This window comes from Trichosurus vulpecula, chromosome 3 (assembly GCF_011100635.1).
Source record: "Trichosurus vulpecula isolate mTriVul1 chromosome 3, mTriVul1.pri, whole genome shotgun sequence".
Classification (NCBI taxonomy): domain Eukaryota; kingdom Metazoa; phylum Chordata; class Mammalia; order Diprotodontia; family Phalangeridae; genus Trichosurus; species Trichosurus vulpecula.
The window spans coordinates 332,615,029-332,626,192 of NC_050575.1; the positions used below are offsets into that span (position 1 = coordinate 332,615,029).

Here is an 11,164-nt window from a genome sequence, read left to right on the forward strand (position 1 = left end):
TATAGTTTTATAAGGCAATTCACAATATTCAGCTAATTCTCAGTGCATTAGCATATCTATTTTCCTCATAGTTCCTCTAATAATTTTCATTTTTTACCAATGTAATGTGTCATAGAACCTCAGATTTACAATAATTTACTCTATTATTAGTAGTGGTAAAAATTCAGAAATTTTTTCCTGTGGTTGCTGACAGCATTCAAATATTCAAGGAAATGCCAATTCATATACTGTATCCCTAATATATATGTGTAAGTACAAATATATTGTAGAATAACTATTATAGGTTTTATATCAATATGTGGTATACTTTGGATATTGTGTGCTGCAAACATTTTTCCCATTTAAATATGTCCCTTCTTTTTTGTTTTGAAAAACTTTACAACTTCACAAAATCATATTCCTTTTTCTTTTTATGTACATTAAAAAAAATCAATAGCCTTTATATAAGAGAAAAGGGGTTCAAATTCTGCCTCTAACATTCCTTACTAGTGTCACTTTGGGCAATTAAAATATCTTACCTGATTCACAGTTTTCTCACTTAAAATGAGAGTTTAGTAAATGGTTTTTGAGTTTCCTCTTAGCTCAAAATCTCTGATGTCATGATGTTATAATTAATTTCCTTAACTAATTTCTATCTATTTCTGATAAAGTATTCTTCTCCTTTCCATAGAAGAGAAGCATTCTTCTCTAACTAAAAAAATGCATGACTTTTTATATTCGATAGGTTCTCTTTCACTTTTTTCTCTCTTTGTCCCCTGCTTTTGTCCCTTTTATACAAAAAGAAAAAGAACCAACACTAGAAAGAATTAATCAGTATTAGAAACCTTTTGTTGAAGTAGTCAACTCATATTCTTTTATGCCTCCCTTTTGCATCAATACCAGACACTAATCTCTGGTTTTTTTACACCATCTTTCTTTCCTTTTAAGCTCGCCTTCATAACCAGCCCTCAATAACTGAAGTTTCTTTTTCCTATGACTGCTCCCTCCCTGAATTTATCCTTCTTCTTAAAGCTCCTTCTCATTCCTTCTACCTGTTTCCCCATGAAGTTTAAAACATTACTTCATTAAATGAGAGGGAAGGAGGGAGAGAGGGAGAGAGAGATCAAATTCCAGAGTTTAAAAAGCAAAACAATAAATTCTTTCTGTCCTCACTGTGCCCTGTGGTTCTAATAAATCTAAGCAGATTTATCTTATGATTTCTAGAAAAAAAAGGTATCCATATTTTAAAATATGGTCATGTTCATTAGGAAAACCAAAGATATCAAACTATTTATCAGTCAACTACTATTTATTAAGTGCCTGCTATGTGCCAGTACTGTGCTTAGCACTGGAGAAACAGAAAAAGGAAAAAATAAATTTAAGGAGTCTACACTCTCAAGGAAGTCACAAACTAATGAAAGAGGCAATATACAAACTACTATGTTGAAACAAGACTTATAAAGGATAAATTGAAGATAACCTCAGAGGGCAGGCTCTAAGATTGGTAAAAGACTTCAAATATGCAGATATCTACTGTAGCTCTCTTTGTCAAAAATAGATAAGGAAATTATTCCTTGACTTTGTAATAATTCCATCCTTCAAGTGATGAAAAAAACAAAAAAAATGAAATTATATTTTGGACCCAATTTTTACTTACCTGAGAGGAACTGGTTGCTAGGTAGAAAGTGATGGGAGCCTTGAAGGGAAGCAACTATGCCAAAATATTGCTTATTTTAATGTTAATAAATGTGTATTTATTGCATTAAATATTGCCCAATTACATTTAAAAATATAACATTTTTTAAAATTTGAGTTCCAAATTCTCTTCCCCCTCCCCCCATGCCCCATCCCTTGAGAAGGCAAGCAGTATGATATTTATTATACAGAAACTATATGTTTTAATAGGGAAGGAAAGGAAACTTGGGGATAATTTGTTATACACTCCAAATTCTGTCAAAGCAGATTTCAAATGATTAGAGGAAAAAATAGATTGTATGCCATGCACTTAATTGCTCCAGGAAAGTCAGCAAATCAGCCCAGGAGGCAAGGGAGATCAAGAAGTCAAAAAAAAATCTGAAGACAGAAAGGGAAGCAATTCCAAGTTGGAGAAAAAATGGAATCTGTTTAATGTGATTATTATAGATTCATAGAGACCTCACAAAAATATTGCTTTTAAAAAGAAATGTAGAGAAATTGGGGATAGTCTCAGAGGAAAGGGATTAAATTTAAGGAGGACTGTGAAAGGCTTCTTGAAGAAGGTGTAGCTTTAGCTAAGAGTTGGAGGAAACCAACAGTTCAATATAAGGAGAGAGTTTTAGGTAAGGGAGAAAGTCAATGAAATCTCCCAGTTGAGAGATGCAGTGTCTTCTGAAAGGAATTGCAAATAGACTGGCGTCACTTGATCTCAAAGTATGTAGTAGGGGGATGAGAGCTGGGATGGGCAGGTGTAAATTGTAAAATAAGGGTGACCTAAACAGCGATCTAGCAAACTAGTCTAAGAAGGAGTGGCTTAATCAATAGCAGGAGAAAACCTTGAGTAAAGAGAGTATTAATGAGAAGGGAATGAATGACAGTGCAAAAGACTATAGAAATTTCAAGAAGAAAGAAAATTAAGAAGAGGCCATTAGTTTTTACAATAAAGAAATCATTGGTAACTTTAGAGAGAACAGATTCAGAATGGGATCACTTACGCCTGTAAATGGGGGTTGCTTTGGCAAGGGATAGAGGCTACTTTACTATGTGACATAGGGGTAAAGGTTATTGTTGTGTTGTGTTTATCCTTCATTTTGGAGGAGGACTATGACTTCAGGGAAATGATGACATGACTTGCAGTTGACTTTGATTTGAATGAGGGAGGGCTGTGCAAGGTCACCAGCCTCACTTTCTCTTCCAAAGCCATGGAGTGAAGGAATAGATAGTGGCAGAAGTCATCTGAGTGATGTCAGATGAAGTGGAGGGGAGAGGAAGAGAAAAGAGAGAGCCTCATTTTTTTTCCAGTGAAATATGAGTCAAGTTTCTGTGAGGTATGATTCATTAAGACCACTACTCTATTCCAATTAGTATTAAGCAGTTTGATATTTTACATAAATAATATAGGGATAGTTAGATAAGATAGGTTCTCATAGTAGGCCTAAGATTTACTGTAATGGTCAATACTTGTTTACCAGTATTGAAGCTCACTTGCACAACCACAAGGATGCTGGCAAAGAGGTCACTATCCTGTTTTGTTCAAATTCCATGTCTAAGCCTAATAAAGCTGGGATACCTTGATACTTTGGAAAGCCACCCAACTTATTTTTGTACCTCCAAACCACTCTCTCTTGTCCAACATGAGTAAATGACCATGTTATAACCACTCAGCCAGTGAAGATGCCCCATGCTTCACCCAACCTGAGACATGCCTGCTGATATGCCATTTTTTGGCTGATGTGTCCTTTTTGGCTCTTGAAGCTAGGTCTACCAAGCAATGAGATTCTCTATTTTGTGTAGCCCCTCTAGAGTGTTCAAGTATTAAATGTGGTATCACACCGTGTTAAAAAAATAAGGCCCTGAAAGAAGGGGACAGTTCAGGTCATGAGGAAGAGGGACCATGGACCCTTTAATAAAGTGCCAGTGGCAAAGATCTCTGACTCAGTAGTTTTTCTTGCAGATTGGGAAGTTATAATTCTCATATTACTCAGCTGAGATGATAGGTGAAGAGAAGTTATTCAGGGTGAGAGAAGGTAAGAAGTGAGGAAAAGATTTTGAAAAGTCTGCTGTGATGAGCAGGATAGTGAATTGGTTATGCAGATGTAAAAAAGATTGCTCTACTTTCCTTATCTTGTTGTATAGGTCACTTTTTAAATAGAAGACTTTCTGCAAGTTTTATTTGTTTCATTCTTTAGACATTGTGAAAATATTTCTTGTGAATTTATAAAATCATTAAATTCAGTTAGCTTAGTGAATTTTTCAGGGATTTCACTATTTTTATCATATTTTACTATCTTTTATTACCATCTAATTTAAGCTGTTTATTCTTCATTTTTTCCTCAAAAACTCTAATGTCATTTTATTTTTTCATGAAATCTGTTGCTTTATTTCTTTTAATCACTGAGTCCTTTGGCTAGGGAATTTTTTTTCTTCTGAAGTTATATTTTTAAAGTTGTTCTCTTCTAGCTTAATTCAAAGTATTTCTTAATTTTATTCCATGTTTTCTGCATGCTCATGTTTCTTAACTAGGAATCTGTATTAGCATCAGGAATGAGTAGTTACTATTTGGTCATGGATACAGGTGGAGTAGATCAGACTAGATAGACTAGGGTAGATGGAACTAGGTAATCAGACTAGGTAGATCAGACTAGGCCCCAGCTTCTACCAGTATGCCTGACTGCTGCTCCACTACTGATGACCTTATGCAAATATTGGCCTTGGTTCTCCTGCAGCCTTCTCCTTGTATGATGTTCTTCCCAGAATTATTTCTGTTCCATGCTATGGTCATGACTCTAAGTTGTTAGTGATCATGCTGGTCTCAGGATTCCTGCAAGAATATTCTAACATGTGTACTGGTCTTTTCTCTTTCTGTGTCTCCTATTGCTCCGAAGTAAGAATTTCCCTGTCCTGTCTCCCAGAGTGGTTACGTAGGAGAAGCTAGCTCTTGTCCCTGCCTTTGATCAAAAAGGTCAAAACCAGTATCTCACTGTTTCTAACCAGAAGACGTGTTGACTTCTGGCTTTCCTGGCACAATTCCTACTCAGAATATCTCTACATTAAAAGTCTTAAGAAGTAGATCTTAATTCAAGTCCCCCTGTTAATTTAGTATTTTATTTTTGCCCAGTTACATGTAAAAATAATTTTTGACATGTTTTTAAAACTTTATTTTCCAAATTCCTTCCTTTCCTCTCTCCAAAATTCCTCTCATTGAGAAGGCAAGCAATTTAATATAGGTTATACATGTGTACTCATGCAAAACATTTCCATATTAGTCATGTAAAAGAAAATAAAAAAATACTTCAAGTAAAATAAAGAAAAAATATGGCCCAATCTGTATTCAGACACCATCAATTCCTTCTCTGGGGATAGGTACTACTTTTTCATCATAAGTCCTTCACAGTTGTCTTGGATCACTGTAATTCTGGGAAGAGCTCAGTCATTCACAACTGATCATTTTCCAATATCGCTTTTATTTTATACACAGTGCATTTCAATTTGTATCAGCTCATATAAATCTTTCCAGGGTTTTCCGAGAGCATCCTGCTCATCATTTCTTAAAGCGAAATTGCATTCTATTATAATCATATAGAATGAGCTCTTCAGCCATAACACAATTGATGAGTATCCCCTCAATTTCTAATTTTTGCCACCAAAAAAGAGCTCCTATAAATTTTTTTATACATATAGGTCCTTTTCTTTTTTTGTTTTTTATCTGTTTTGGGATACAGAACTAGTAGTTGTATTGCTAGGTCAAAGGGTATACGTGCTTTTATAACCCCTAGAGCACACCCAAATTGCTCTGCATAATAGTTAAATCAGTTCACAGCTCTATCAACAATTCATTAATGTCCCATTTTCCCCATGTCCCCTTCAGCTTTCTCATTTACCTTTTATGTCCTATTAGCTAATCTAATAGGGATGAGGTAGTACTTCAGAATAGTTTAATTTGTATGTCTCTTATCAATAGTGATTTAGAGCATTTTTTTAAAATATGGCTATAGGAAGCTTTGATTACTTCATCTGAAAACTGTTTATATCTTTAAATATTTTATCAATTGGGGAATGGTACATACTTTTACAAATTTGACTCAATTCTTTGTATGTTTGAGAATAGGGCCTTTATCTGAGAAACTTGCTTCAAAATTTTTTGTTGCCATAGTTAACTATATTTCCCTCTATTTCCCCTCATTTATTCTATTTTGTCTCTCCTTTCACCCTGTGCCTCCTCAAAAGTGTTTTGCTTCTGATTACCTGTTCCATATTGTATCCTCCCTTCTATCCACTTTCTTCTTTTGTACTGTTCCTCTCCTCCTTTTCTGTACAGTAAGATAAATTTTATACCCAATCAAGTGTGTATGTTATTCCTTCTTTGAGCCAATTCTGATGATAGTAATGTTCACTCACTTCCCTTCACCTCCCCCCTTACCTTTCACTGTAAAAGCTTTTTCTCACTCTACCTCTCCCTTTTCCTTTCTCCCAAGAACATTATTCTTTTACCCCTGAATTTAATTTTTTCGATATCATGCCTTCATATTCAACTCACACTTGTGCCCTCTATCTATATATACTCCTTCTCAATGTCCTAATGAGAAAGTTCTTATGAGTTGCAAGTATCATCTTCCCATGTAGGAATGTAAACAGTTTAACCATACTAACCCTTATGATCTCCCTTTTCTGTTTAGCTTTTATACTTCTCAAGAGTCTTATATTTGAAAAATAAATTTTCTATTCAGCTCTGGTCTTTTCATCAAGAATGCATGAAAGTGCCTTATTTCATTGAATATCAATTTTTGCCCCTAAAGGATTATACTCAGTTTTGCTGGGTAGGTGATCCTTGGTTGTAATCTTAGCTCATTTGCCATCATATTCCAAGCCCTCTGATTCTTTAATAGAGAAGCTGCAAAATCTTATGCTATCCTGACTTTGGTTCCACAATATATGAGTTGTTTCTTTCTGGCTCCACACAGTATTCTCTCCTTGAACTGGAAGCATTGGAATTTGGCTTTAATAATCCTGGTGATTTTCATTTTGTGATCTTTTTCAGAAGGTGATCTGTGAACTCTCTCAGTTTCTATTTTATCCTCTTCTTCCAGAATATCAGGGCAGCTTACTTGATAATTTCTTGAAAGATGATGTCTAGACTTGTTTTTTTTTTTTTATCATGGCTTTCAGGTAGCCCAATAATTTTTAAAGTATCTCTCCTGGATCTATTTTCCACGTCAGTAGTTTCTGCAATGAGACATTTCACATTGACTTATTTTTTTCATTCTTTTGGTTTTGTGTTTCTTGATTTCTCATAAAGTCATTAGCCTTCACTTGCTCAGTTCTAATTTTTAAGGAATTATTTTCTTCAGTGAGCTTTTGTACTTCTACTTTTTAAGAAGTTCTTTTCTTCAGTGAACTTGTAGTATTAATCTGATCAAAGATCTTCCCCACCCGTTCTATAAGGCTCAGGTGCTGATGATGTCTTTGTAAGTAGGCCTCAATCCCTTGCTTACTAGGTGCTAAGCAGATGTGAACATGCCGCCTTCAGGGCCCTAAGGGCAGTTTCTAAGACCAGAGCCAATGATATGTGCTCTGAGTTCTAGTAAATCAGATGATGGCTCATACTGTATACAAAGAGAGTCCAGAAGGGGGAGCAGCAGAACTGAGAAATGGGAGCAGCAGAGCAGAGAGCGGAAGGATTCAGAAGCAAAGAGCCAACATCAGCAGAGTGCAGAGCAGAGAATGCTGAACAAGAGAGGGTTGCAAAAATCAAGGAACTCCAAATCAGCAGAGCTGCAGGAGAGAGTGCTGAATGTGGAGATTTAGGATTCATGAGTGATCTTTTTATAGGAAAGCCCTAGCATTGAGGGGAAGCTACAGTATGGCTTGGTTGCTTGCTATAATATTTTGTTATAATTTCCTTGTTACTACAGTGAGGTAGGCTTATCAGTTTTTGGAATATTATTACCATAATTTGTATTATTGCCACGATATCAAATTGGAGATGTTGGTCCTTGAATCTGATCCTCTGGAGTTTAAAAATCTTATACTTCATCTGCCTTCTAGCTAGAGAGAATTCCTTATGCTTCTCGATCCCAAAACACTCAGGCATGTCCATGGCCCTCTCCAAGGTCATGAATTTTGCCTTACTGATATAAAACTTTTGTGCTTCTTTTAGCATTTGAAAAATTCTGCTTTTTAAAGGCATTCTTCTCTGAGTCAGTTTATTGTGCCTCTTTTTATCATTTTTCCTACTCTGTTTTTAAAGTGTTATTTTCTTCAGTATTTTTGTGCCTCCTTTACCAAGCTGTTGACATATTGTTCATAATTATCTCTTTTTAAATATTTATTTACTTTTTTTAAAAAATCCCCAATTATAACTAAAAACAATTTTTAACATTTGTTTTTAAAACTTTGAATTCCAAATTGTCTCTCTTCCTCCCTCCCTACAGCCACCAATCATTGAGAAAGCAAATAGTTTGATATAGCTTGTATATGTGTACTCATGCAAAACATTTCTATATTAGTCAAGTTGTGAAATAAAACATAAATAAAAAAAACTTCAAGAAAAATTAAGTAAAAAAAAGAATATGCTTCAATTTGTATTCAGACACCATCAGTTCTTTCTCTGGGGACAGATAGCATTTTTCATCAAAAGTCCTTCAGAGTTGTCTTGGATCATCATAATTCTGAGAATAGCTAAGTATTCACAGCTGATCATCTTACAATATTGCTATGATTTTGTGCAAAGTTCGTTTCACTTTGCATCACCTCATGTAGGTCTTTCCAGGTTTTCCTAAGAGCATCCTGCTCATCATTTCTTACAGTACAATAGTATTCCATCATAATTTCATGGAATAAGTTTTTCAGCCATTCTCCAATTGATGGGCATCCCCTCAATTTCTAATTTGTTGCCCCTAGAAATGAGCTGCTATAAACATTTTCGTACATATAGGTCCTTTTTCTTTTTGTTCTTTATCTCTTTTGTGATGCAGACCTAGTAGTGGTGCTGCTAGGTCAAAGGGTATGTAGGATTTTATAGCCCTTTAAGCATAGTTCCAAAATGCTGAATAGAATGGTTGAATCAGTTCACAACTCCATCACTGACACATTAATGTCTCATTTTTCCCACATCCACTCCAACATTTGTCATTTATCTTTTCTGTCCTACTAGCCAATCTAATAGGTATGAGGTAATACCTCAGATTTGTTTTAATTCACATTTCTCCAATCAATAGAGAGACAGAGTATTATTTTAATACGACTATGGATAGCTTTGATTACTTCACCTGAAAACTAATCATATCTTTTGATTATTTGTCAATTGGGGAATGGCTCTTATTTTTGTAAATTTGTTTCAGTTCTCTATGTGTTGGAGAAATGAGGCGTTTATCAGAGAAATTTGCTTCAAATTTTTTCACAGTTACTATTATTAATTGTATTTACCTGCATCCTATTACACTCCCACCATTTGTTCTATTCTCTCATGTCATTAACCCCTTCCCTCTTCAAAAGTGTTTTGCTTGGCTTTCCAGGAGGCAAGATGTCTAAGTGAGGGTGTGGTGGGTCATCTGGAGCAAAGTTCTGAATTTCCTTGGGTTTCTCAGTGGGAGTTGTCATCAATTATAGTGATAATACAGGTGCCAAGAACCTGCACATCATCTCTGTGAAGGGGATTAAGGGAAGATTGAACAGGCTTCCTGTAGCTGGTGTGGGTGAGATGGTAATGGCCACATTCAAAAAGGGGAAACCAGAGCTCTGGAAAAAAGGTTCATCCAGCAGTGGTAATATGGCAACGGAAGTCTTATTAGAGAAAAGATGATGAGTTCCAATATTTTGAAGACAATGCAGGGGTCATAGTAAACAATAAAGGTGAGATGAAAGGTTCAGCCATCACGGGGCCTGTTGCCAAGGGGTGTGCTGACTTGTGGCTCAGCATTGCATCTAATGCCAACAGCATTGCTTGATTCTCCTAAAGCCCATTTGTTAAAAAAAAAAAACAACAACAACAACAAAAAACCTCATTAAAGTGTCTGCTTGAAAAACAAGTGTTTTGCTGTTGACTACCCCCTCCCCCAATCTTCCCTCCCTTCAATCATTCCCCCTTCTCTTATACCCTTCCCATCCTCTTTTCCTGTACAGTAAGATACATTTCTATATTTGAATGGGTATATTATTAGCACTTTGAGCCAATTCTGATAAGAATAAGATTCACTCAATCCCCCTCATCTCTCCTTTCTTCCCCTCCACTGTAAAAGTTTTCTTGGGACAGCTAGGTGTTGCAGCGCATAGACCACTGACCCTGGAGTCAGGAGGACCTGAGTTCAAATCCAGCATCAGACACTTGACACCCTTACTAGCTGTGTGACCTCAGGCAACTCACTTAACCCCAATTGCCCTGCCTTCCCCCCTTCAAAAACAGCTTTTCTTGACTCTTTTACATGCAATAATTTACTGTCTTCTACCTCTCCCTTTCTCTTGCTCTCAATACATTCCTCCTGTAACCCTTAATTTTATTTTTTTAGATATCATTCCTTCATATTCAACTCACACCTGTGCCCTCTTTCTATAAACTGCTTTTAACTACCCTAATAATGAGAAAGGTCCTATGAGTAACAAATACCATAATCCCATGTAGCAGTGTAAACAGTTTAACCTTATTAAGGCTTTTGTGATTTCCCTTTCCTTTTTACATTATTATGCTTCTCTTGAGTCATGTATTTGAGAGTCAAATTTTCTATTGAGCTCTGGTCTTTTTTTCAGGAAGGCTTGAAAGTCATCTAACTCATTGAATATCAATTTTTTTCCCTGAAGGATTATACACAGTTTTTCTGGATAGGTGATTCTTGATTGTATTGCTAGCTCCTTTGCCCGGTGGAATATCATATTCCAAGCCTTCTAAACCTTTAATGTAGAAGTTGCTGACCTTGTGTTATCCTGACTGTGGCTCTACCATACCTGAATTGTTTCTTTCTGGTTGCTTGCAATATGTTTTCCTTTACTTGGGAACTCTAGCATTTGGTATAATATTCCTAGAGATTTTCATTTTAGGATATTTTTTGGGAGGTGATCAGGGGATTCTTTCAATTTGTACTTTACCCTCTGGTTCTGGTATATCAGGGCAATTTTCCTTCATAATTTCTCGAAAGATGATGTCTAGGCTCCTTTTTGATCATGGCTTTCAGGCATTCCAATAATTTTAAATTATCTTTCTGCAGTCTATCTTGAAGGTCCATTGTTTTTCCAATGAGATATTTCACTGTCTTCCATTTTTTCATTCTTTATTTTTGTTTTTTGTTCTTTGATTTCTCATAATGTCATTAGCTTCCACTTCCTGAATTCTTTTTTTGTAAGGAATTATGTTCTTCGGTACATTTTGAACCTCCTTTTCCAATTGGCCAATTCTACTTTGTAAGGCATTGTTCTTCTCATTGGCTGTTTGGACCTCTTTTACCATTTGGCCTAGTCTGTTTTTTTTAATGTATTATTTTCTTCAGTATTTTTTATGTCT

The 11,164-nt window shown here is 35.6% G+C and overlaps 1 pseudogene; it reads left to right on the forward strand.

Moving 5' to 3' along the window:
• Window positions 1–9,196: 9,196 nt before the first annotated feature.
• On the forward strand, window positions 9,197–9,640 carry LOC118844182 (annotated as a pseudogene).
• The last annotated feature ends 1,524 nt before the right edge of the window (window positions 9,641–11,164 follow it).